Source organism: Myotis lucifugus, unplaced genomic scaffold (assembly GCF_000147115.1).
Source record: "Myotis lucifugus unplaced genomic scaffold, Myoluc2.0 scaffold_12, whole genome shotgun sequence".
Lineage (NCBI taxonomy): Eukaryota > Metazoa > Chordata > Mammalia > Chiroptera > Vespertilionidae > Myotis > Myotis lucifugus.
In genome coordinates, this window is record NW_005871060.1 from 8864938 (window position 1) to 8883098 (window position 18161).

Here is an 18161-nt window from a genome sequence, read left to right on the forward strand (position 1 = left end):
CGAGGTGAGAACCACTGATCTGGAGGGTATTATGCTAAGTCTTTCATACTCAATATCAAACGAAACTGGGAGGGACTAATTAAAACCTAGTCGTCTCAATTGAAGTTTTCTATTTTCTACCAAATGTACCTCCAACGCCCACGGACCTTTCAAGCCGCTGGCATCCCAAAGGGTTGTCTCCACTCACTCAGCAGTTCCAGGGCTGGGATCTCAGGGTCCCGGTGCTCAGAGGCAGAGCACTAAGTCACTCATGTAACCGCGGAGTGAAGCCCGCCAGACCGTCCCTACACACGCTGAGGAAGCAGGTCCCACTGCACCAGGACGCCCAGCATCTGTCCTGCTTTCCCGCGTGAAGCTGTTCCACACTCTCCCGGCTCCTTTCCAGGCTGCCTCCTTCCAGGGACCCCCGCTCCCCTGCTCTGGTGGGCGCTCCTGGGCTCCCTCTCCCCTCCTGCGCGCTCGGGACTCGGTCTGTAACCCCAGACTCGGGACACAGCCCCTGGCGGGAAAGCCGGGCAGGAGGCGACCTCCCGGGACCAACGCTCACAGCCCCACCCGCAGCCCACCCACCGCGCCCGCGCGCTCCCCGCGGGCCCAGCACTCACGCGCGCGGCTATCACCTGGGAAGGCGCCGGCCCGCGGTCGCGGTCACGGTCAGGAGCTTTGGGCAGCGAGGAGAAGAGCACAGTCCGAGCGAAGGAGGGTTTCACCTGACACACCTCCACCTCGGGCTGCGGACGGGGAGCGCGGGGCGGCAGCCCCTCCCTCGCGCCCCAGGCTCTCGGGGTCCGCGCCCGCGGGAGGGCGGAAGGCGCGGCGCCGCCTGCCCGGCTGGGATGAGCGCTCTGGCGGCCCCCTGTCGCGGGTAGCGCGGGTACCGAGTTCTGCACTGGACCCTGCTGCCACCCGCCCTCGGGTCCGGGTCAAGGAACACCCCGGGACAAAGGAACACAAGTATATATCCTGGATACTCTGTGTCCAGGGCGCGCAGGAAATGGACAGTTGGCCACGAGCCCGGTAATCCCAGGACGCCACCAGCTCATCAATACCTCGTCTCCCCGGTGGATCTGGTCACCGCCGGGGCCCCGCCTGAGCACCAGGAGACGCGGACGCCTAGGCCTTTTTCAGTGTCATGCGCTGCGCATCCAGAGCAGGTGGTGGTCTCTATAAACGAGCTTCTGAGAAGTTAGGTTCCTGTGCTCCAGGGCCAATGGAATCAGGAGCTAAATCTATGGGGCAATGGGGGGCGGGGGGGCGGGGTTGAAGGGTGGAAAGAAAACTTCTTGAATGAAAATATTAGTGGAATCAGTTTAAATGCATTCTTCACAGTCCTGTAAGTCTGGAAAAGTTGGAAAGTGATTTGCAGATTCAGGAAAAGGATTGGTTGTCAGGCTTTCTGAGTGTGAATGGCCATGCCAAAATTCACCTGTTGCATCAACTCCCGGAAATTAGTACTTGCATCTAGGTAGTTTCTGGTTTGTATTTACAAACAAAAATTATAGTACCCGTTAAATTGTTTATTAGACACGAAGCATTACTGTTAATTCTTTACCCCATACAAGGAAGTTTTAGCCAGGAGTCTTAGGTAGGAATATTGATTATACAGTTTTAAAAATAATATTAAAAATACAATACTGTATACTTTTAAAGGACTTAAAATTATGTATCTATTAAGCAACCAAACACTCGGGTGAAATTGGGGTTGTTGGTGGTGGTTTTTGTTGTTGTTGTTATTAAATTTCTGAATCACTTGAAAGACCCTTAAAAACCCACATACAGCCGAAACCGGTTTGGCTCAGTGGATAGAGCGTCGGCCTGCGGACTGAAAGGTCCTGGGTTCGATTCCGGCTAAGGGCATGTACCTGGGTTGCGGGCGCATCCCCAGTGGGAGATGTGCAGGAGGCAGCTGATCGATGTTTCTCTCTCATCGATGTTTCTGGCTCTCTATCTCTCTCTCCCTTCCTCTTTGTAAAAAATCAATAAAATATATTTAAAAACAAAACAAAAAAAACCCACATACAAAAACATTTGTCATTTTAAGCCAAGATTGGGAAAAATTCTCCAGAGCTGGCTCTTAATAACTATTTGCAAAATTGAAAAACAGCTTCTACAGATAAAACTTTATTGATATCAGTAAAAATGAAATAAATTTCCAGCAACCTCTAAAGTCAACCAAGAGGGGACTGCTAAAAATGGAGAAAACACACATGAAATTGACTAAAAAGCACATAAAAAACAACAGGATAGTACGTTGAATATAGCATTGTGCAATGATGTAAAATAAAAACAAACCAAAAACCCATACATAGAAAATAGCTGGCAATACAAAAAAAAATGTTTGTTTTCTGGGTAATAACATGACTATTTTTTTCTTCTACTTTAGTGAAATTTTCTAAATTTGATATAATACAGATATATAACTTTTATATTGGGAAAAATGAATGCTATTTAAAGGCAAAAATAGATAAAATGTCAGTGTTTACTTTTAGTCAGTAAGTGTACAGATGTAAGATAGATAGATGACAATACTTAGAGTCATATCCTCATCCGACATAGGGCTAAAACCACTAAAACAAACAACAAAAAACTTTCTGCCTTGTTTTTAGTCTAATTTAAAAAATATTTTAGTTTGTGATTTCTTCATATTAATGTCAGTTTATTTTCTAGCCAACATTATACTACAACCTAATCTCACCCTAATACTTTTTCAAGCTGATCATTTCCATTTTGCTTGACAGTGTGAACCAAAAAAAAAAAGAAAGATGCTCCCATAAGTCATAAATTCCTAACTGGGAACTGGGCAGGTCATAGAATATAGTCATGCCCTATAACTTTTTTTTCCAATAGATAAGACTTACTATTTTTTGGTCAAATGTTTTTTTGTTTGTTTGTTTTTTAATTGATTTGAGAGAGAGGGGGGAAGGGAGAGAAATTCATCAGTTGTTCCACTTATTTATGCATTCATTAAATGGGTTAATTTTTGTCTGTGCCCTGGCCAGGGCTCCAACCCAAAACCTTGGCACATCAGAAAGATGCTCTAACCAACTGAACTAACTGACCAGGGCTAGTGAAAGGTTTTTAAGCAATCCCTGCCCACTGTTCTTGTGCATATAGGTTAACACACCTTTGCAATTCCTGAATATCCCCTTGAAGGTATAACCACCCTCAAGAGAGCACATGATCTTGTTAACTATCCTGTTATTCAATTGCTGCCTTGGTCTCTCTCAGCTTCAAGTAATCTTCCTTACTTTTGAATGAAGAAAAGAAATTTCAACACTGTCCTTCTCTGGAGCATTTGAGATCTAGCTTCCTGGCAACTGTGGTCAATTTTGGCTCAAATAAACTCTTACAAAATATTTTTAGAGGTGTGGACATTTCTTACATCAACAAGAAATGCAGGTGAAAGCCAGCATTACATAAATATATTGCATTGTAAAGAAATGAGTTATCTATATATATAAAAGCCTAAGCGACCATTACAACTGAATGACCACTCAACGCAGGAGCTACCCCCTGGTGGCTAGTGCACTCCCAGAGCCAAACTCCCCTGAGCCTGTGTATGCAAATTAACCCTCCATCTTGGTTGGGTTAATTTGCATACTCACTCCTGATTGGCTGGTGGGCGTTGCGAAGGTATGGTCAATTTGCATCTTTCTCTTTTATTAATGTAGATCAAACAAGAAAAAAATCGCCTATAACCCATCAGCCACATACCATCTGCTTTTAGTCTTTTTCTATATATACATGTTTTCTGAAAAAACAATAATGGGCTTATATAAAAAGCACAAAGATGATGGGCATCATCTCTGAAATCAGATAGCCTGTGTCTGAATCCTGGCTCTCCCACACCCTGGAGATTTGAACTTGAACTAGCTGCTGAGTTTTGTAGGTGGTTATTGGTGATCAGGGGAAACAATCTCTCAGAGTAGTTACAGAGATTAAATGAGATCATGTGTGTGTAAAGCACTGAACAGTCATTCTCACTGGTTGGCACTCAATAAATGGTAGCTATTATTTTGTAAACTGCTCTATTGCAAACATGGTTCCCTGTCATTCAATATCTTGATACAACTTTATACTTAACTAGAAGCCCAATGCATGAAATTGTGCAAGGGGCTCGGCCCTTACAGCAGCTCTAGCTGCCTCCTGGCCCCCGGCCTCACCCCCTGCCTACTGGTCATTCCGGAAGGTCTTTCCAGAAGGTCATCCTGCCATCCAGTCTAATTAGCATATTAGCTCTTTATTATATAGGATGGTTGCATGGCATTCAATTGTTTGTTATATATTTAATTATTTAACCAATTTCCCTATTATTCACAAAATATCCTTATAGCTGTCATTGCACACAGACAGATAAATACCAGAAGGGGAATCAATGGGGCAAAATGTTATGCCAGTTTAAAATTTTTCAAAACACAATTTTCCCACAAAAAGTTTGTGCCAACCTCACTGTCTCCCAACAATTTAAAAGGTTGCTTGTTCTCCAATACTCTCACAAATACTGGATAGAATAAGTTTAATTTTAAAAATTTTAATAGATGACAAATAGCATATCAGCGTTTTAATTTATATTTCTTTGCCTTAGTGAGTGAAACAAACTTTTTTATTTTTTCTTTCGGAGATAGGGGAGGAGGAGGCAGTGGCAGAGCGTGAAGTGTCTCTCCCTGGGCTACAGCGAGGCGGTGGCTGGCGTCTGAACCTCTCCCCCCTGCCCTGTTCCAGGTCCCAGCCCTTGGCCGAAGACCCAATAGGGTCAGAGAGGAGGTGGCGGTTGCTGAGCAAAGGTGGGACTCGCTGGAGGACTGGCTGCCTCTGGCTGCACCGGGACAGAAGCCACCACCAGTCTCCATCCCCTTCCTTGCCGGGAGTGTGGCGGAAAGGAAAAGTAAACATTTTTAATCACTTGTGGTTTATTGGTAAGGCCTTCACATTTCTTTCTATTAATTTTTTGGATGGCAATGCAAGTAAACATAAAGAGCATTGCATTGTAAAGAAATGAGTTATTTTAACTATAAGCTAGCATTTTATTTGGAGCTAATTATTTTTAAATGCTCTGTTTCCCCTTTTAGTTTTTGTGTATATTAGGACATAGATGAACAACCTTCATTTCTCTGGCAACCTTAATTCTCCTTTGCCAGGTAACCTAACATTAACATTTTGACTGTTAGGACATCTCTGGGAGGACATTGTTCTGCCTACCACCAGGCCTGCAGGAAACCAAGAGGATGCCACAGAGTGAGGAAGATTATTTTAAACTGAAGACATCTGAGATGCAGAAAGAAGCCTTTTTGGAGCTACCCTTATCTGATTGAATGCAGGGCCTTCCTAGAGTGAAGCCACCATAAATCCCCTCTGGAAAATTCACTGCCAAGAGAGAAAACCAACCACTCACATTTTGAGAAGAATTTGCCTAAAGGAACTGTTGGGGTCCAGCCCCAGCAGGCCCAGGGGTTCCCAAAGGTGTGGACGGAGTCGGCGAAGAATGATGGACACAAAGACAACGTTCAGTTGATCATCATCATAGCCAGGTTCTCTTTTTATTGTCCTGTTACATCTATATTTATACTATTTGATCCTATAAGCATGCCTCTATAATTACATCATGGTATGTTTTGGGTAATGTTCTACAGTTCCTTGTTTCTTATCTGACCTTTGCCAAAAATCCTGTCTCTATCTAGTTTTATTGATTTTAATCTTGTCTAGGTTAATCTCTGTGTTCCATTACAAGGGCTATTCCAAGGTTACTGCTCTACTGATAGGCTACAAGGAAGTGACTGAAGGAGAATATCCTACCCAGTAAAGGTTATGTCCTTCCAGCCTCACTGCTTGCCTTCCCTGGGACTGCCCTGTGTCGGTGGATCTCCAGGGGTATAGACTTTGGTGCTTTCCCTGGTGGGCAGACCCCTGGGGATGTGGGCCCAACAAGTCCCAAATTTATTGCCAACAGTCTTAGTCCAAGTTCTTCATAAGTAGTACATGGTATTTCTGTAACACTAGGGGGTTTTACTGATTTATTCTCTTCTTTAGTCCTGTTAATCCCTGACCTGGGAAAACAACCTTTCTCAGGGAGGTGGTCCTGTTTAAAACACATAACGCTAAGAGGGGGAGCAAACCATATGCCATATACACCAGGTCCCTTGCAACATAAGCTGTGCAGATGTTTCTTCCCTGCAGCGACTGTGTCAAGCAGCAAGGGTGGTCCGGCTTTCGGCAAGGAACATTACCAAAAACTGTCAGACTTCCATTTGTTTCCATAACAGCCCATTTGTCTTTCCTAAAAGTCCTTTGTTTTCCCATAGAAGCCCTTCCGGACTCTCTCTCCTGCATCAAGTTGGTACATAAACCCCATAATCCTGTCTTTTCTCCCTAAATCTGTCTGTTGTCAGTGAACTTTCAGCTCCTCCCCACCCCCTTGGACCTAAATTGGTAGAGAAAACATTTTTCCTCCCAACACTGAAGGGACCTAGAGAGAGTGCACAGCAACACCAAGGACTGTTGAGATTAAATTCTACAAATGTGGTGGCATCAAAGCCACAAATGAGCATGGCTTTCCCATTCACAAAAAGTAAAGATACAGAAGGTAAGAAGGTTGAATAAATGGTCAGATATGGTTTTGCTGAATGGGTAAGGCAATAGAAAAATGGAGCAAAGTTGCCCAGCTGGTGTGGCTCAGTGGTTGAGCATTGACCTATGAACAGGAGGTCACAGTTCAATTCCCTGTCAGGGCACATACACGGGTTGCAGGCTCAATCTCCAGTTGTGGGATGTGCAGGAAGAAGCTGAACAATGATGTTTCTCTCTCATCGATGTTTCTATCTCTATCCTTTTCCCTTCCTCTCTCTAAAAGTCAATAAAAACATTTTTTTTTTAAAAAGGAAAGAAAAATAGAGCAAAGAGTTAAGTGGATGAAATGATTCATCATTGGAAAGTGAAATCAGGAAGAGATGGAATGTGAGCCTATGGAGGGGTCACTTGGAGGCTAAAAAGCTGAAACAGGAGGATAAGGCCACTGAATAGGAAACTGACATTTAATATTGGCATTCCAGGTTTGGTCAAGGTCCCAGTGTTTGAACATGACAGTAGAATTATGGAAGTGGCCCAGCTGGTGTGGCTCAGTGGTTAAACTTTGACTTATGAAACTAGGTCACAGTGATGGCGAACCTTTTGAGCTCAGCATGTCAGCATTTTGAAAACCCCTAACTTAACTCTGGTGCTGTGTCACATATAGAAATTTTTTGATATTTGCAGCCATAGTAAAACAAAGACTTATATCTTTGATATTTATTTTATATATTTAAATGCCATTTAACAAAGAAAAATCAACCAAAAAAATGAGTTCACATGTCACCTCTGACATGCGTGTCATAGGTTCGCCATCACTACCTCCATACGCATCTCAAGTGGCACCCAGTGCTCCTTTGCCTGGTCGGGGAAGCTAAGATATACCACCTCCTTCTGTCTCTCCCCAACTGGACTCTCCAGAGCCAGTTGGATGGCACTTGTGCTCAGCTAATCAGGGACCCAGGCCACCCCCAGCTTTCCAGATGTCTCTCTGGGAGACTCGGGGTCCCCAAGTGCTTGGAGAAGATGGGACCCTACAAGAGGGGGTGATCAGTCTTTTACTACCAGCCTTTTACCATGACCAATCTCCTGAATTGAAACATCACACTCCTGCTTATTCTGAAAGACCTCAGGCCATGGTAGACCTCTAGAGTCAGTTTTCCAGACCCATAAGCCCACCTGGGTTGACTGCAAGCAACTCCTTCTCATGCTCTTTAACACTGAGGAGCACATGAGAATAGCCGGGGCCAAGAAGCCCACCAATATGGCCAAGACCTCCGAGGTCTTCCAAAAACCTGATGAAAGTCCAGCAGCCTTCTATGAGAGACTCTGTGAGGCATATCGGATCTACACTCCTTTTTATCCTGAAACCCAAGAAAATCAAACTATGGTCAATGCAGCCTTTGTAGGTCAGGCTCAGTCTGACATAAGGAGAAAGCTGCAGAAGCTCGAAGGATTTGTGGGGGGAAAACGCAACCAAGCTGCTAGAAATAGCAAACAAGGTTTCATCAACCAAGACAGGGCTGCTAAGGAGGAATCAGATGAGAGACTGAAAAAGAAAGCAACCTTGATAGCGGCGGCTATTAAGGAATGAAGCTCCCAGACAGATAAGAAAGGGAAACAACAAGGACCCAGACCAAGGGAAAGAAGGACGAACCTTAAGCGGGATCAGTGTGCCTATTGTAAGGAATCTGGACACTGGAAAAATGGATGTTCAAACCACCAGAAGGGAAGTCAGGGTCGTCCAACGCATCTAGCCACTACCGGCTGGAACCGCCCAAGGCAGATCTCATCGGGCTGGCTGTGCTCCCTCATTTGGTAGTCAAGGAAGAAGCCTCTATAGTCTCTCTGGGCTTTTAACCAAACCCATCCTTTACTGGTATATCACTTCTTTTCAACCTACTATAAAAGTACTATTTATTTATTTATTTATTTATTTATTTTTAATTTAAATTCTTTATTGTTGAAAGTATTACATATGTCTCCTTTTCCCCCACTGACCTCTCCCTGGCCACTCCCACCCCCCAGCACAGGCCCTCACCCCCCTACTGTCTGTGTCCATGGGTTATGCTTATATGCATGCATACAAGTCCTTTGGTTGATCTCTCACCCGCCCCCTCCCACCATCCCCTGCCTTCCCTCTGAGGTTTGACGGTCTGTTCAATGCTTCTATGTCTCTGGATCTATTTTTGTTCATCATTTTATGCTGTTCATTATATTCCACAAATGAGTGGTGAGATTTATCTTTCGCCGACTGGCTTATTTCGCTTAGCATAATGCTCACCAGGTCCATCCATGCTGTTGCAAATGGTAAGAGTTCCTTCTTTTCTACAGCAGCGTAGTATTCCATTGTGTAGATGCACCACAGTTTTTTTTATCCACTCATCAAGAGTACAATGTAATATAACCATTGTTTGTTGTCACCAAACACTTGATCAATGAGGTCTGCCACTCTCACACAGGGCCTGTTTGGTCTATACTTGCTTAGACAACCTACAAGACAGGTCTCACCTGCATTTTTTTCAGAGGAGCATTGTCACCTTATCAGCTCCAGAAAATGAAGTTTTAAATCCACGGAGTCAATCTGCCAAAAGCAGGTGGGGAAAATTCTATGTAGCGTTGCCTCTTTTACTGAAAGATTCAGGCCAACTTTTGCAGCAGTTTTATAGCAGTAACAAGTGCTCTCTCAGAAACAAAGGATACTAGAGTTTGTGAGAGACAGCAGTTGTTCTTTGGCTACACATGGGATTCTGTACGTGAATGTTAACGTAAGAAACGTTCAAACCTGTGAAGCATTTTCGTGAGTTTACAATTGCCAGGAAGCAGAATCCGAACAGATCGAGACAATGCTCCAGAGAGTGGCAGTTCTGCACCTTCTTTTATACATTACAATCAAAAGGGGAGACATAAGTGGGTTACATGAAACCCATTGGTCATAGATTGGGGAAGTGGGAGAAAGTAAAGATAGGGGATAGAGAAACCTCTGGGACTGGATAAAAAATAAAATGATAGACACACACTTCTTTTACTTAGATGGATGCAGGATAGTGAGCAGTCAACAATTAACTCAATAACAATGAGGGGATTTGTGAACTCCACAGACCAGTACCTGTGCTTTGAGAGGTCAGGAAAAAGGAAAATTACTTTGACATTCCAACGATATGTTATCAAAGATGCAAAAAGACAATAGTCTCAGTTAAGGTAAAGATTGACCTTTGTTCCCAGCTGGCGTGGCTCAGTGGTTGAGTGTCGACCTATGAACCAGGAAGTCACAGTTTGATTCCCCGTCAGGGCACATGCCCAGGTTGCAGGCTTTAACCCCAGTGTAGGGCATGCAGGAGGCAGCCGATCAATGATTCTCTCTCATCATTGATATTTCTACCTCTCTCTCCCTCTCCCTTCCTCTCTGAGATCAATAAAAAAATAAAAATAAAAAAAGATTGACCTGTGTCAGGGAAGATACTAGCCTAGGACATGACTACCCACCATAAACTACTTTTTAGTTTAAAAAGTTTTAATTTTGCCTGGCTGGTGTGGCTCACTGGTTGAGCATTGACCTATGAACCAAGAGGTCACAGTTTGATTCCCAGTCAGGGCACATGCCCAGGTTGTGGGCTCGATCCCTAGTAGGGGGCGTGCAGGAGGCAGCTGATCAATGATTCTCTCTCATCATTGATGTTTCTGTCTCTCCCTTCCCTCCCTCTCTGAAATCAATAAAAATGTATCTTAAAAAAAAAAGAGAGAGAGGGAGCTCTGCGTTTGAATCCTGTATCCTGGTTTTACTAACTGGGTGGGCAATCTTGACTAAATCATTTAACTTTCCTAACCTACCAAAGTGTAATTTTCTTTATTTCCAAAGATTCTGTGACGATTAAGTGCTTAGCATAGTTCCTGGCACAGAAGCAGCATCCCATAAATGCCCTGGTGACTTACTGTATCTGGCTGTAAATTGCTCATCCAGTTTGTTCAGGTGTCTGTCTCAGTTTCCCCATTCCACTTGCCAAGGAATTTTCCCAGCTTCTTACTACACTGCCCCAAAAGAACTGAAGGAAAGACAAGAGAAAGGAAGTACTCGCCTATTCTTTCTGGTTTTGTAAACTGTTAATGACAATTGTATTCTAACAAATGGATTTGATGATCCAGGGCTGCAACTGACAACCATGGCTCGTTTCCAAAGAAAGTTGTTAAAATATTTTAGGACTGTTTTTCCAAAGTGGCTTAATTAGAGTGTTCCAATATTGGAGCTCCAAAATAACTTGAGCGCTATACCTAAAGAAACTAGGTTTTCTTTAAACTGGAAGAAGAAAAAGCACAACTGACTGTTACTGCTGGTACCAAAATAAAAGTTTGATCCCAATGTCACAAGGTTAATTTTTACAAACTAGCCTGAGAACTTATTCTCTACTAGAGCCCAGCGCGCAAAATCGTGAGAGACCCAGACACGCCGCGCCAGCGGGACCCCAGACCCACCCTGTGGGAATAGCTTGCCGTTGGGAGCCCCTCCGCGCCCCGCTAGCCACGAGAGCCAAGAGCCATGAACCCCGAGCCCAGCGCCCCGCAAGCGGCTGGCAGGCCGGGGGAGGGGCGGAGAGGTGCTCCCTGCACCTCCTGGTGACCGGTCCTTTGGTCGTTACGGCATTACAGCCACTGGCCTTTTATAATCTTAAAGTCTTAAAGCAGCAACTGAACCAAAGGTGTTTCAGTTCAAAAATCTGAAAAGAAAGAGGTAACCATCTACATGTAATTATTCCCTTTTAACTACTTGGCAAATCTCTTTCTGCTTCTCTGTTTCTCTGGTTTTCTTCTCTTCAAGTAGGAAAGGATTTTGCATTTTCTAAACGAGCCAACATGCCCCACCTAGAAAGAATTCAAGCAAGGCAGTGCCCTACTACAAAAATAACAGGTATGGGATATTGACTATTTTTTCTTAGTGTACTATTTGGACACAGAAATTGACTTTCTTATACATGTTCAATAACCAACAGCGTGGGAATAAAGTTGCTCATCCTCAATTGTCACATGTGTCCATGTGTATGTAATTTTGTATATCATCAGTACATTTTAGGTTCTGAATCAAGAAAGCTCCATTTTATTTTATTTGTCCTGTTGCTGACAACAAAGGGGGAGAGTTGATTGCTTTGCAGGGATAGAGGACTTTGGCTGCATTTGGTGAAACAGCGTTGGCTATTCTTTCCCTTAGAGAAGGAATAATTGCATAGTTTGGGAGGCTTTGGCAGTGGGGATAAGGATATTGATGAAGTATTTGATTCATAAGTAGAGGAGTGGGTTCTACATAAAAGTAGACTTGAGCCTGGCTGGTGTTGCTCAGTGGTTGAGGGTTGACCTATGCACCAGGAGGTCACAGTTTGATTCCTAGTCAGGTCACATGCCTGGGTTGCAGACTCAATCTCCAGTGTGGGGTGTGCAGGAGGCAACTGATCAATGATCCTCATTATTGATGTTTCCATCTCTCCCTCTCCCTCTGAAATCATAAAAAAATATATATTAAAAAATAGACGTGAAATCAGGACCTAAGTAAGCAGCAACGATTTTTATCAGTTAAATACAAAATATGTTTGTGAATCCCACAGAACAGGAAGGTAAGGTTGGCCTGAACAATGCTACAAAGTCTCTTAAGAGTACTGCCAGTTCTTCCATTTGGCTTTACTTTTTAAAGCTGCTTCCTCCTTGGCCAGGAGCTGTTCACCTTTTCCTGAAGCCTGACTAACATCAGGGACACATTAGGAAATGTCCAACAAATTCCTCTAGTTCTGTTTCCTTCAACTTCCACTGGCAGAAAACTCTTTCCTGAAGCACAACCACCAAAGCTGTTTGTGTCTTGGGCTCTTCTCTAACAAAATGCTTGAAAAATCTTTCAAAGACCCCAGAAGATTCCAACACCCCCGTTCAGCACTACGCACATTACCCCTCTAGGTATGGGTTGCTTGGCTCTCAGGCTTCTATGATAAAGCCAAGATTTTAAAAGTTATGTAAGCATCAAACCCCTAGGGTATGTGTTCCAGTTATATTTAGAGTTGTAAAAGTTCTTTTCTCTCTTGGAACATTCAGGATCTAACCTTTTCTTGTTTTTAAAATGTATTTTTAATTATTCCAGAGAGAAAGGGAGAGGTAGAGAGAGATAGAAACATTAATGATGAGAGAGAATCATTGATTGGCTGCCTCCTGCATGCCCCACACTGGGGATCGAGCCCACAACCTGGGCATGGGCCCTGACCAGGAATTGAACCTGTGACCTCCTGGTTCATAGGTTGACACTCAACCACTAAGCCATACCAGCTGGGCTAAACTTTTCTGTTCAGACTACCTTCCAATATACACACTGATTCCAACTCCCTTGAGGGTAAAAAAGAAAAATCATCCTATATAATAAAAGCCTAATATGCTAAGCATCCAACTATAGACTGTGCAACTGTTTGACCAGTCTCTATTATGTGCACTGACCACCAGGGGGCAGACACTCTGACCAGTAGGTTAGCTTGCTGCTGGGGTTTGGCAGATCATGACTGGGCGAGACGGGCTGGACACGCCCTGGAGCCCTCCTGTGGTCCCTCCCCAGCCCCAATCATGCACCGGTAGGGTACCTCAGCCTGGCCTGCACCCTCTCCCAATCTGGGACCCCTCAAGGGATGTCGGAGAGCTGTTTTGGCCTGATCCCCGCAGGCCAGGCTGAGGGTCCCCACCAGTGCACAAATCCGTGCACCAGGCCTCTAGTGTAAATATAATACAAACAGCCCACAGGTACATACTTCATTCTGAAATGTTACCCTCCTCTTTCACTTTCATAAATATACTCTACTCCTTCCTTTGTATGTGATCACCAGTCTCATCACTTCTTCATTTACAGTGTTTAAAGAATCTCTTTCCATTCCCTCTGACCTTCTATTAGCTTAGCCCTTTATTACTTTATATCTGGAATGTTTTATAACGATTCTCTGCTAACAACACTCTCTCCTCTAATCCAACCTAAACTATCCTACACTTTGTTCCCAGTACAATTTTTATTCTAGAACAACCAAAGTCTTTCTTCATATCTGACTTGTTATGAATTAACAAAATACTGCTATGAGAACAAATTGTCGAAACACCATTTGTCCTTCTCCCCACAGAAAGAATCAACTCCAAGCTGCTGAGCCTGAGCAGCACAGCCACCACAGCTGTCCCCACTCTTCTTTTGTGGGACAGCCATGCTGCACTGCTAGAGGGCCAACATGTCTCTCACAGTCATACTGCTGATTTCTGTCCCTTTGCTCACACTCTTGCTTCTTAGGCCTTTCCCCACTCTCACATCTTCAAATCTAAGAGATTTTTTAAAAATATGTTTTTATTGATTTTTAGAGAGAAGGAAGAGAGAGGGATGGAGAGATAGAATCATTAATGGGAGGTTTAAAAAAGTCAGATATAGCCCTCACCTTTGGATAAGACAAAATGGGAGGATTTACAGAAGTCAGTATATCACTCTACTCCTAGCAACATGGTAAGGATACCAGCTGGACCATAAAGGAAAGACACAGGCAGAGTCTGCAGTACTCCCTGTGCAGGCTTCCTTATGACCTCTCTCTCTCACATGGGGTCACGCAGAGCACACTCTTCCCAGCAATGAAAATTCAACATGTGTGCAATGTTTTGTCCCAGGGAAGCCCGCTAGAGACTTAGACCCCAAGCTTTATATTGGGGGCTGAGTATGTAGACACATTCTGCCTAGAATGTATCAAAATTTCAGACTCCCAGACATTCAGCATAAACCATATTGTCTGCACAATCTAAGCAAACTGAACCATTCTTATCAGTTAACTGTTGACCGGGGACACTCTGTGACCCTACTCCCCAGATACCAGTTGCGGACCAATCTCGGGAGCAGGCCTTTCTGAGGATAGCAGTCACCTCTGTGTTAACTGTTTTCTGCAAAGCAAGGTACTCCCATTTTCTAACTTAATAAACTAAATCTTACCAATTGCTCAAATAACCCATTTAAAGCAAATAATTAAAATCATAAATATGGTCAATCTTAGTTCTTTTAAATGTCCCATTATTTTCTATAAATGTAGTAAAATTTCAACTTTAAATCAAAAGCCTAAATCACTTAATTATGCATTTGCAATTGGACGGGCAAAATTGTTCTCAGAGGCCAAATTCTATTCAATCATATAAATATCCTATATAATAAAAGGCTAATATGCAAATTGACCAAACTGCAGAACAACTGGTCACTATGACATGCACTGACCACCAGGAGGCAGATGCTCAATGCAGGAGCTTCCACCTGGTGGTCAGTGCGCTCCCACAGGGGGAGCACCACTCAGCCAGAAGCCAGGCTCACAGCTGGCAAGTGCAGTGGCAGTGGTGGGAACCTCTCCCGCCTCTGTGGCAGTTGAACATCCCCCGTGGGCTCCAAAACTGAGAGAGGGCACAGGCCAGGCTGAGGTTACCCCTCCACCCCAATGTATAAATTTTGTGCACTGGGCCTATAGTATAAAATAACCAGGGGAAATTCTTTAATATAAAAATATTAACATGGATTTGATTATCTTAAACACTTCTATGATTAATCCTAAATCTTCTTAAAATTAAAGTTGCTTTAATACTAAAGAAACTAAATGTCTCACTAGCATTGTTGGCAGATATGCCAGCAGTTAGCACTAGCGTGATTTGAAAACTGGAGATTTTTACAGAGAGTGATTTCTTGCCCTGCCCCTGATCTGTGGTTGATAGGTAACTTCAAGATAAGTTCTTGTGATATCCCTGCATTTATGTTTCATATTAGCTAATTCTGAATGCCATCTGGCATCTGTAATTTTCCCTAGATTAGGCATTGATAGGATACTGCTTTATTTTTTAAATTTTGGTCTAAATTTAAAGCTTTTTGAACATAATGAAATTCTTTATTCTTTCATATTCCTGCTATCTTTTAGGACCACACATTTTTAGATACTTACCAGATTGAATATTGGATATTCATTGCTTATGATTTTATCTATGTGGTCACAACCTTCAAAGTTATTTCCCCCCTGTTTTTCAGCAAAATTGAGTGGAAGGTATAGAAATTTCTCATATAACCTCTTCAATCAACATACCACCAGGGTGGTGCACTTGTTGATCAACTGATGAACCTACACATCATAATCACCCAAAGCTCAGAGTTTAAATTAGGATTCACTCTTAGTGTACATTCTATGGATTTTGACAAATGTATAATAACATGATATCCATTATTGTTATACATACAAAATAGTTTTCCTGCCTTAAAAATCCACTGATAACCACCAATTATTTTACTGTCTGCATAGTTTTGTTTGTTTTTTTTCAATGTCATGTAGCTAGAATCATACAGTATGTAGCCTTTCCAGACTGACTTCTTCCATTGATAATATGCATTTAAGTTTTCTCCATGTCTTTTCATCACTTGATAGCTCATTTCTTTTTCTTTTCTTTCTTTTTTTTTTGGCAATGATTCTTTCATTTTTTATTTTTTTAAATTTTGTTTTATTGCTTAAAGTATTACAAAGAGTATTACATATGTCTCCTTTCCCCACCCCCCTTGACATTCCCCCGGCCTCCCCTACCCCCCAGTGTCTTATGTCCATTGGTTATGCTTATATGCATGCATACAAGTCCTTCGGTTGATCTCTTACCCACCCTTCCCGCCCCCCAACCCTTCCCAACCTTCCCACTGTAGTTTGACAGTCTGTTCGATGCTGCTCTGCCTCTGTATCTATTTTTGTTCATCAGTTTATAATGGTCTTTATTATCCATAAATGAGTGAGATCATGTGGTATTTTTCTTTCATTGACTGGCTTATTTCACTTAGCATAATGCTCTCCAGTTCCATCCATGCTGTTGCAAATGGTAAGAGTTCCTTCTTTTTTACAGCAGCATAGTATTCCATTGTGTAGATGTACCACAGGTTTCTAATCCATTCATCTGCTGATGGGCACTTAGGCTGTTTCCAGATCTTCGCTATGATAAATTGTGCTGCTATGAACATAGGGATGCATATATCCTTTCTGATTGGTGTTTCTGGTTTCTTGGGATATATTTCTAGGAGTGGGATCACTGGGTCAAATGGGAGTTCCATTTTTAACTTTTTGAGGAAACTCCATACTGTCTTCCACAGTTGCTGCACCAGTCTGCATTCCCACCAGCAGTGCACGAGTGTTCCCTTTTCTCTGCATCCTCTCCAGCACTTGTCGTTTGTTGATTTGTTGATGATAGCCATTCTGACAGGTGTGAGATGATACCTCATTGTTTTGATTTGCGTCTCTCAGATGATTAGTGACTTTGAGCATGTTTTCACATGTCTCTTGGCTTTCTGAATGTCCTCTTTTGAAAGGTGTCTATTTAGGTCCTTTGCCCATTTTTTGATTGGACTGTTTATCTTTCTTTTGTTAAATTGTATGAGTTCCCTATAAATGTTGGAGATTAAACCCTTATCAGTGAAAACATTGGCAAATATGTTCTCCCATGCAGTGGGCTTTCTTGTTTTTTTGTTGATGGTTTCTTTTGCTGTGCAGAAGCTTTTTGTTTTGATGTAGTCCCATTTGTTCATTTTCTCTTTAGTTTCCAATGCCCTAGGAGCTGTATCAGTGAAGAAATTGCTTCAGCATATGTCTGAGATTTTGTTGCCTTTGGATTCCTCTAGTATTTTTATGGTTTCCTGCCTTACATTTAAGTCCTTTATCCATTTTGAGTTTATTTTTGTGTATGGTGTAAGTTGGTGGTCTAGTTTCATTTTGCATGTATCTGTCCAATTTTCCCAACACCATTTATTGAAGAGACTGTCTTGACTCCATTGTATGTTCTTGCCTCCTTTGTCAAATATTAATTGAGCATATTGGTTTGGGTCGATTTCTGGGTTCTCTATTCTATTCCATTGATCTATATGTCTGTTCTTGTGCCAGTACCAGGCAGTTTTGAGAACAGTGGCTTTGTAAGCTCATTTCTTTTTAGCGCTGAATAATACGCGCTGAATAATACGCCACAGTTTATCCATTCACCTACCGAAGGATATCTTGGTTGCTTCCATTTTGGCAGTTATAAATAAAGCTGCTATGAGCATTCATGTTGAGGTTTTTATAAGGACAAGTTTTCAGCTCCTTTGGGTAAATCTTGATCCTGGGACTTCTCAATGGTGCCCAGCAACTCCTACCTTGTTTCCCTATCCCATTCACTTTTCTACTATCCTATTTCAATATTTCATGATTTCTTCCTCCTCAGTACTCTCTCTCATAGTCATTTTCAGCTTATATATAACCTACTTCCCTACTTTATTAAGAAAATTGAAGCAAGAGGAAGAGACTTTTAGGTTCCCTGCACCATATCTGCCCATCTATGAGCATACTCTGCCCTCCCTCCTATGACTGTGGCCTAGATCCGTAGTCGGCAAACTGCGGCTCTCGAGCCACATGCGGCTCTTTGGCCCCTTGAGTGTGGCCCCTCCACAAAATACCACGTGCGGGCGTGCACGTACAGTGTGATTGAAACTTCGTGGTCCATGCGCAGAAGTCGGTATTTTGTGGAAGAGCCACACTCAAGGGGCCAAAGAGCCGCATGTGGCTCGTGAGCCATGGTTTCCAAGCCACAGT

The 18161-nt window shown here is 42.9% G+C and overlaps 2 protein-coding genes and 1 pseudogene across 2 annotated transcripts in view; 1 reads left to right on the top strand and 2 right to left on the bottom strand.

Annotated features, from left to right (window-relative positions):
* LOC102417789 (ATP-binding cassette sub-family G member 2) overlaps positions 1-1068 on the bottom strand; it is a 140456-nt gene extending 139388 nt beyond the window's left edge. Inside the window, exon 1 of the mRNA XM_023750415.1 lies at positions 1050-1068. The gene's annotated coding sequence lies outside the window, so the exon portion shown is untranslated. The remainder of the gene's footprint in view (positions 1-1049) is intronic.
* Positions 1-18161, bottom strand: part of LOC111822977 (ATP-binding cassette sub-family G member 2-like) — a 66320-nt gene that overhangs the window by 39632 nt on the left and 8527 nt on the right. The window lies entirely within an intron of this gene.
* The window catches only part of LOC102440863, a 12676-nt pseudogene continuing 2786 nt past the window's right edge, over positions 8272-18161 (top strand).